At 46.4% G+C, this 7,820-nt stretch overlaps 2 protein-coding genes across 2 annotated transcripts in view; both read left to right on the top strand.

The window, feature by feature from the left end:
* LOC310843327 (uncharacterized protein) overlaps positions 1–7,820 on the top strand; it is a 153,589-nt gene that overhangs the window by 96,598 nt on the left and 49,171 nt on the right. The gene's annotated exons all lie outside the window — the stretch shown is intronic.
* LOC310843395 (uncharacterized protein) overlaps positions 5,622–7,820 on the top strand; it is a 32,837-nt gene continuing 30,638 nt past the window's right edge. The window contains exon 1 of the mRNA XM_083736714.1: positions 5,622–6,009. The gene's annotated coding sequence lies outside the window, so the exon portion shown is untranslated. The remainder of the gene's footprint in view (positions 6,010–7,820) is intronic.

The following is a 7,820-nucleotide window of genomic DNA, read 5'->3' as shown; positions in this document are numbered from 1 at the left end:
GGGATTCAGGCCTCAACATGGGAATTGAAACTGCCTTGGTCGCACTGGTTGATGATCTCTGGCGGGCTAGGGACAAAGGTGAGAGCTGTTTCCTAGTTCTGCTGGATCTCTCAGCGGCATTTGATACCATTAAGCATAACATCCTTCTGGACCGTCTTGAGGGGTTGGAAGCTGGGGGCACTGTCATACAGTGGTTCCGCTCCTCCCCCCTGGGCTGTGTTCAGCCTGGGAGTCATTTTGGACTCACAGCTGTCCATGGAGGCACAGGTCAAATCTGTGTCCCGGGTAGCTTTTTACCAGCTCCATCTAGTATGCAGGCTGAGACCCTATCTGCCTGCGGACTGCCTCGCCAGAGTGGTGCATGCTCTGCTTATCTCCCGCTTGGACTGCTGCAATGCGCTCTACATGGGGCTACCTTTGAAGTTCTACCCAGACACTGAGGTCCAGCACCGAGGGCCTTCTGGAGGTTACCTCACTGCGAGAAGCTAAGATACAGGGAACCAGCCAGAGGGCCTTCTCGGTAGTGGCACCCTCCCTGTGGAATGCCCTCCCACCAGATGTCAAAGAGAACAACAACTACCAGACTTTTAGAAGACATCTGAAGGCAGCCCTGTTTAGGGAAGCTTTTAATGTTTGATGTATTAGTATTTTAATATTTTATTTGAAGTCGCCCAGAGTGGCTGGGGAAGCTCAGCCAGATGGGTGGGGTATAAATAATAAATAATAATACTAATAATTATTTTATTTTCTTACTCCTGTAGTAACCTATGTTATCCATCATTTGAGAACCACGATATTGTTCTCCCTTTGCTCTTCTTTCATTTTTATCACAGTCTTTGAACTCTAATACTTTGAAGGAGCGAGCTTTTAATTTCATGAAGTGAGGCAGCTCATCCTCTATTAACAGTCGTAGCTGAGATAGGAAGTCCATCTTGAGGGTCTGGAGAGAGTGTTCAGATGGGAAGACTCTTCTTCTGGGGTCTCCTTCCATTTGGGAGGGGAGAGATTTTCTAGGAAAAGGAGATTTCTGAGTCAGTGAAAAGGACTCAGATGATCCCCTGGGTCTGGCATACAAAGGAAAATACCTTGGGAGTGGGATTGCTAAGAGAGAGGGGAACCGAGGAAAAGTGGCCCCTCGCTCACGGACCAAAGTATGAAGCCATGAAGGAAGCTGGGCTGTCCTGTCATAACTAAGGAAGGGAATGAGAGAGAAGCAGCAGAAACAGAGTTCAGCCTTTTAGCATTTATTCTGGATACCTGAAATGTAACAACTGATTTTGAGAGGAGGGAGTTTAAGAGAAGCTGTGCCTGTACAGTGGTACCTCGGGTTAAGTACTTAATTTGTTCTGGAGGTCTGTTCTTAACCTGACACTGTTCTTAACCTGAAGCACCACTTTAGCGAATGGGAGCATGATTTCTGTTCTCATCCTGAAGCAAAGTTCTTAACCTGAGGTACCATTTCTGGGTTAGCGGAGTCTGTAGCCTGAAGCGTGTGTAACCCAAGGTACCATTTTAGTACGTTGTTTAATCCTGTGACATTTAGCTGAAGTAATAAGTTAACGTCTTCCTGACAAAGGCCTTCCAGAATCTGATTCAGAGCCAAATTTGGAGATATATGTCACACAGACAATTTCTGTGGTAGCAGAGTCTGTAACCTGAAACGTATGTAACCTGAAGCGTTTGTAACACAAGGTACCACTGTAGTACCTTGTTTAATCCTGTTACATTTAGCTGAAGTAATAAGTTAACGTCTTCCTGACAGAGGCCTTCCAGAATCTGATTCAGAGCCAAATTTGGAGACGTATGTCACACAGACAGTTTCAGAATGGCTGGGATAAAGCAAAGATTGGTTGGATGGGCTTTGAGAGAGCTGTTTCAGAATTAGATCGCGTGAAAATCAAGAACGGAGGCAGCCAGGAGATGTTTTATTAACACTAGTAACAAAAAGAGTGAAGGACGCAATCCTTCAGAACAGTTTTTGAAAAAAATCATGTGGTTGCCGGACAGAAAGTAGATATTTTTAGAGAGATTCCACTGAAATTGAGACTTAGAAGAACCAAATATAGATATTTAACAATAGCACTCAGGAGAGCTGACATTAGATATAAATGGGAATTCCCAGAGGGCATTTCCTTTACATACACGAAAAGGAGATACAGGCTAACATCAGAATTTCAGAGAGTCCTTTGACAAATACAGGAGAGACTATTAGATTCCAACTGCTGAAAGGCACATACGGTATTCAATTAGAATGGGAGACGAACGACGAAGAGGTGAAATCAGTTATGATTAAATGGGCACAAGATATAGGTCATAATATTATTGTGGAAGATTGGGAAAGGTTATGGAAAACCGATTTAAAATTCACAGAGTGTTCCTTGCTGAAAGAAAATTATATGAAGATGATGTATAGATGCTATATGACACCAGTGCAGTTAGGAAGAATGAACAAAACCAGCTCAAATATGTTTTGGAAGTGTAAAGAAAGAGACGGGACTTTTTACCATATGTGGTAGGATTGTAATGAAATCAAAAAGGTTTGGGAAATGATATATAATGAGTTGAAGAAAATGTTCCAATTAACATTTGTTTCAAAACCTGAAGCATTCTTGTTAGGGATTGTAGGAAGAGACCTGCCAAGGAAACTGAAAAATATCTTTATGTATGTGACAACGACGGCAAGAGTCTTAACAGCACAAGGAGGGAAGAATGAGGAAATCCCGACTAAAGAACTATGGCAAGAGAAATGGATGGAAATCACAGAATTGCCAAAATTGACACACAAACTACATGACAAGGATAACTGTGGTTTTAAAGATGAATGGGAACCCTTTACAAAGTAATTACAGAAGCAACAAAATGAACTGGACTCCTTGGCAGGTTTTGAATAAACATTTACAAACTTTTTATTGATAACATTTAGATAGATAAATTAAGGATCTGTACAGTTTGGTAAAATGCAGAAAATAACATATGTTGATAAACCAGAGAGAGGAGCTGAGGGGAGTCGGGGAGGGGAGGGGAGGGGGGGTCAGGTTTTTTGGAGAGGGGAAAATAAGGGGGGGTGCAGGATGATATGTTTTTGGATAAAATGTTACGTTGAAATTACTAATAAAAATATTTTTAAAAAACATTTTGAAAGTGTGTGTGTGTGTGTTTACAATCAAGCAATGTATACATATTATGAAAATTACAATACATCATAACATCATATAACATCAGAAAGAGTTATAAAATTTTTCATAAAATAGCGCACTGTCTTTCAGGTTGTGTCTTCCTGGAGTTCCAAAACTCTGCTGGGTGGAGAGGAAATGATCTCTCCTCCTTCATCTCAGCTCCACAGCAGTTCTCTCAAAAAGACATGGTACTCCAGAAGCCCTTTATAACATAAAAACAGAATCAAACAAGGAACTTATGGTGCTGGGGAAATAGTAGTAGAAGTAGTAGAAGTATTTATTCAATATATATACCCCCCTTTATCAGAATATCCCAGGGCGGTGTACAACATTAAAAGCACAATGCAGAACAACAATGATAAAAACACAATAAAAAGCATCCTGTGAGACAGCCTAGTAATGCAGCACTTCTTTTAAAACTTGAGGGGAGACTCACTGCTCACCTGCTTTTACGGCCACTATGAGGGTGTGGTGATTCATCCAAGGGAGGCTCCTCTGCTGGCCCTCCGAAGATTCTGACATCGTCCACTCTTTCTCCTGTCACCCACAGCCATAGAATATGAATAGAGTTGTTCTCCCAAACTCTGCCTACCCTCCAACATGTTGCAGAGGGAAATTGGGACCTGGGACTTTTGGGGCCACGCTCCTGAATGAGTCACGTAAATCACAAAAGAGCAAGGTCCCCCCAAAATGGGCGTCTTTTGGGGCAACACATTCACGGGAGCCCAAACAGGACATCCTGGGAGCCAATCAGAAGCCAGGGTGGCTTCTGGAATTGCAGGACGTCCCACTCAAAGCAGGACAGTTGACAGGTATGTGAAGACCGCCAAAGATGGAGAGTCCACAACCCATAGTGCAGGCATCCCCAAACTCGGCCCTCCAGATGTTTCGGGACTACAACTCCCATTATCCCTAGCTAACAGGACCAGTGGTCAGGAATGATGGGAATTGTAGTTGCAAAACATCTGGAGGGCCGAGTTTGCCTATGCTTGTCATAGTCAATATGTCTGCCTTTCCCACTGGCTGAGATGCTTCTGCCCATTTCATCTGCTTAGCCAATCCAAATATTCATGGCCAACAGGTCCCACCCCTGCCTCCAGCAACTCTCTCCCATGGGAATGGCTTGGCCAGGAGGTGGCTCCTGTTGTAACTTGTCTCCCCTTCTTCTCTCTGTGAGAATCCAGGGAACGGGAAGGGGAAAGAAACCAAGCTAGAAGATGATCACAGGATGTTGGGGGTTTTTTGGGGGGGGGCTTCTTAGCAGGCCTGTGTGACACCTTGACGGCTCTCCTATTGAAATATACTCGGAGTTGAGTGTGGATTTCATGCTCTTTATTCAGCGCATAGTTGTGAGGAGGAATTGAAGTTCCCCGGGAATGTCTGCTTTATATTCATTATTTACACAATGGGCCCCACATGATTGGCTAATTCCAGGATTCACCTGCAGGCAAATCACTTTTGTGACTTTTGTAATTTGTCCCCACAAAACACTTAAGCACAGTTTCTTCCTATCTGGTCAAAGGGCCTTGCTGCATGATACCAAATATAAGAATTCACTGATAAATGTATCTATGCATTGGCTCACTGGGAAAACTTCAGAAATTCATATAATGTGAGCTCAGCTACTCAGCAGCCCCTCTACCTGAGTGATAATCCCTGGCATCCTGATACCTGAGTGCCAGACAGGTAGCCATTCCAGAAATAACAAGCCCAGATGGAGACAAAAGGGTGTGATTGACTTCGCTGGGAAACAGGGAAATGTGAAGATCTCTTTTGTTACACTTGATGGGTGTTTGGTGGAGGGCAAGGAGAACCATGGGGCAGGGTCCAGGATGCTCAGATTACTGCCACCAGACCTCCGCTTACCATGATGTATGAGTGATGTAGTTTGGGGGGGGGGTGCCACATGGGGATTAGCAGCTAATAAAAGTTTGGGTTCTCTTTTGTTTGGGGCTTCCATCTTGTTCCACCTGGTGTCAGGTGGGAGTCCTGTCACGACAGTCTTTAAGAAAGACCAAGCCTACTGGCTGCTCTTTTGCTCTGCTATTCCTGGCTGGTGTCCTTGTTTTTTGTCCAAGGGAACCCTCAGATTTCTCCATTAACAAAACATGCACTTTCCTGCATTTTGCAGCTCAGCAATGTGTAGTCCCAGGAGAGCTTTGGCCAGCGTGTCTTCCTGTTTCCGCCTCAGCTGACAAACCCAGATGGAGACAAAATCTGCCTGGATGGAGACCTGAGAGCCACCTCTCAATATCTGGGGGGCTGACCCATGGAAGAGGGAGCCAGCTTGTTTTCTCCTGCCCAGAATAAGGGACCCAGAGGACCAGAAAGCAGTTTCTGCTGCCTAAAGAGCAGGAAGAACATTCTGAGGTGAAGAGCAGCAGAATCCCTTGGGAGATGGCGGACTCTCCTTCCTTGGAGGTTTTGAAGCAGAGGTTGGATTCCTGCCTTGCAGGGGGGCTGGAATAGATGACCCAGGGGGCTCCCTCCCATTCTAGGAGGAGGTTCCTTGCTTCCTGCAAACCCCTTTTCCCTGCAACCTCTTCCTCCAGTTTCTGGCCAAGGGAGGGAGCGGATCACAGACCAACCAAGAGCAAAAATAAAATGAGCATCTCTGGGATTGTGCAATGCAGGAGAGAAAAGGCAGAGAGGACTGAAGAGGGTGGACTCGGCTTGGCAAGGGTTAAAGGGAACTGAGCTGCATTCCTAGAGAGGACAGGAAGTAAAGGGGGGCCAGGTCCTCCAGAGGAAAAGCCCCTCCCTCCCCTTCCTGCAAGGGGGGGTTGCTTTCTGCTATTGCAAAGGCTGCATTGCTCTCTTCCACGGGGATCTGGTGAGTCCCTTCTTCCTCCTCTCCCCCCCCCCAAGAGGGTGCAGTGGGGAGAAGGTGGGGGTCCCAGGGCTGCAGCAGGGGAGGGTGGCTCATGTGTGTGGGGGGAGCCCCAGGAAGCAGGGGGTCCTGCCAGGGAGGGGCGAGATTGCGCGAGGTTTGTAACTACAGGACTCTATATTCTGCATTTGTATAAAGGCGCTGCTTACTCCTTTGGGAAGGGCAATCCTCTCCTGGGATCTGGTGAGTCTCTTCCTCCTCCCCCCCCCCTCGAGGGTGCAGAGGGGAGAAGGTGGGGGTCCCAGGGATGCAGCAGGGGAGGGTGACTCATGTGGGGGGGGGGGAGCCCCAGGGAGCAGGGGGTCCTTCCAGGGAGGGGCGAGGTGGCAGGAACTGTCTCCTTCCTTTAGATATTTTGTGGGGGGGGAGGGGAGGAGGTTACCGCCCCCCTTCCAGAAAAAAAAATATTCAGAGCCCCCTGGGAAATCTAGCAGATAGAAATCTGGCTTCTTTAAATAAGGCTATCAGTAGGACTTCTGCTGTGTGTGACACGGGTCAGCGTCATTGCACAAGAGAGGAAACGTGTCTGAATGGTTGCTCCCAAACCTCTTCCTTTGTTTCCCTTCTTTCTTTCTCCTTATTGGCAGAGGAGGCCAGCCAAGCAGATCAAGCCAAGCTTTATGAGGAGCTGGGTATGTTTAGTTGGAGAGGAGGAGACAGAGAGGAGATAGGAGAGCCATGTCAGATTAGATAATTTATTACGGTCAGAGACCAGCTTACAAAACACACTTTGGGGTACAGTCACAGAAGTAAAACAGGCAATTTATGTACAACAACAAATTTAAAAACAATGTACACCAACAAACTATCCCAGGGAGTTGACTCAGAGTCACCCATGAAACTGAGTTTGGGGATTTTCATGACGGACTGTTTTGAGTTGGGAGATGGTCTGCGCCTACAGATCTGTACACAGAATCTGGCCACCATCCAGGTCATCTTCTGATCTTTGCCTAACAGGAAAAGGTCTAATTTTTGCTTTTGCGGGAGGTCAGCGAGCCTCACCAGCAGCGGATCAATGGTCTTACTACGTGTCTCTTTGTAAAAGGGACGTCTAAAGAACAAGTGTTTTGGCTGCCTATCTCTCCCAATGGGCAGGTGAAAAGTCTCTGAGCATACGGGACTTTTCTAAAGGCTCCATCCAGGACCAGCGATGGAAGAGCCGAGCTTCTGGCGAGTGTAAAGGCCCTTCTTGCATTTCTAGATGCAAGAAAGAAGAGATATTCTGCCGGTGCGGCTATATATTTCTCAATTTCTCCAATTTTATGGTCGGGGCACCTTGCGCAGTCCTGTTGTCTCTCGATGTCTAATATTCTTTGCCTGGCCCAAGCCCAGACTTAGAAGGGCTTGAGGGGCAAAACCCAGTTTCTGGAGGGTGTTCAGGAATGCAGTCTGCCAGCCCAACTGGAATTGGTCGCAGAGAATCAATGGGGCTATCCCTCGGGGGAGCAGATTCAATGTCAGCCATTTGTAGATGGATGTTAGGCAGATGCTAGCCTCCACTCTCACCATCCCCGTTTCCAATCTAACCCATGAGTTTGAGACACATCTGGGCACTTGGAGGAGAGCTCTAAGAAGTCTAGATTGAACTCTCTCAAGGGGGGAGAAAGCAGAGGAAGGCGGACCCAAAAAGGAACCATACAGGAGTTGTGCCAAAGTTTTGGCCTTGTATAATTTTAGAGCTGCGGGGACAAAGAAGCCGCCTTGTGCTCTGAAGAATTTAAGAATACAATTTGCGGTTTTTTCCGCTGAACTCC

Source organism: Podarcis gaigeae (genome assembly GCF_964106915.1).
Source record: "Podarcis gaigeae genome assembly, chromosome: 4".
Taxonomy (NCBI): Eukaryota; Metazoa; Chordata; class Lepidosauria; order Squamata; family Lacertidae; genus Podarcis; species Podarcis gaigeae.
This window is presented reverse-complemented; position numbering and strand designations above follow the sequence as displayed.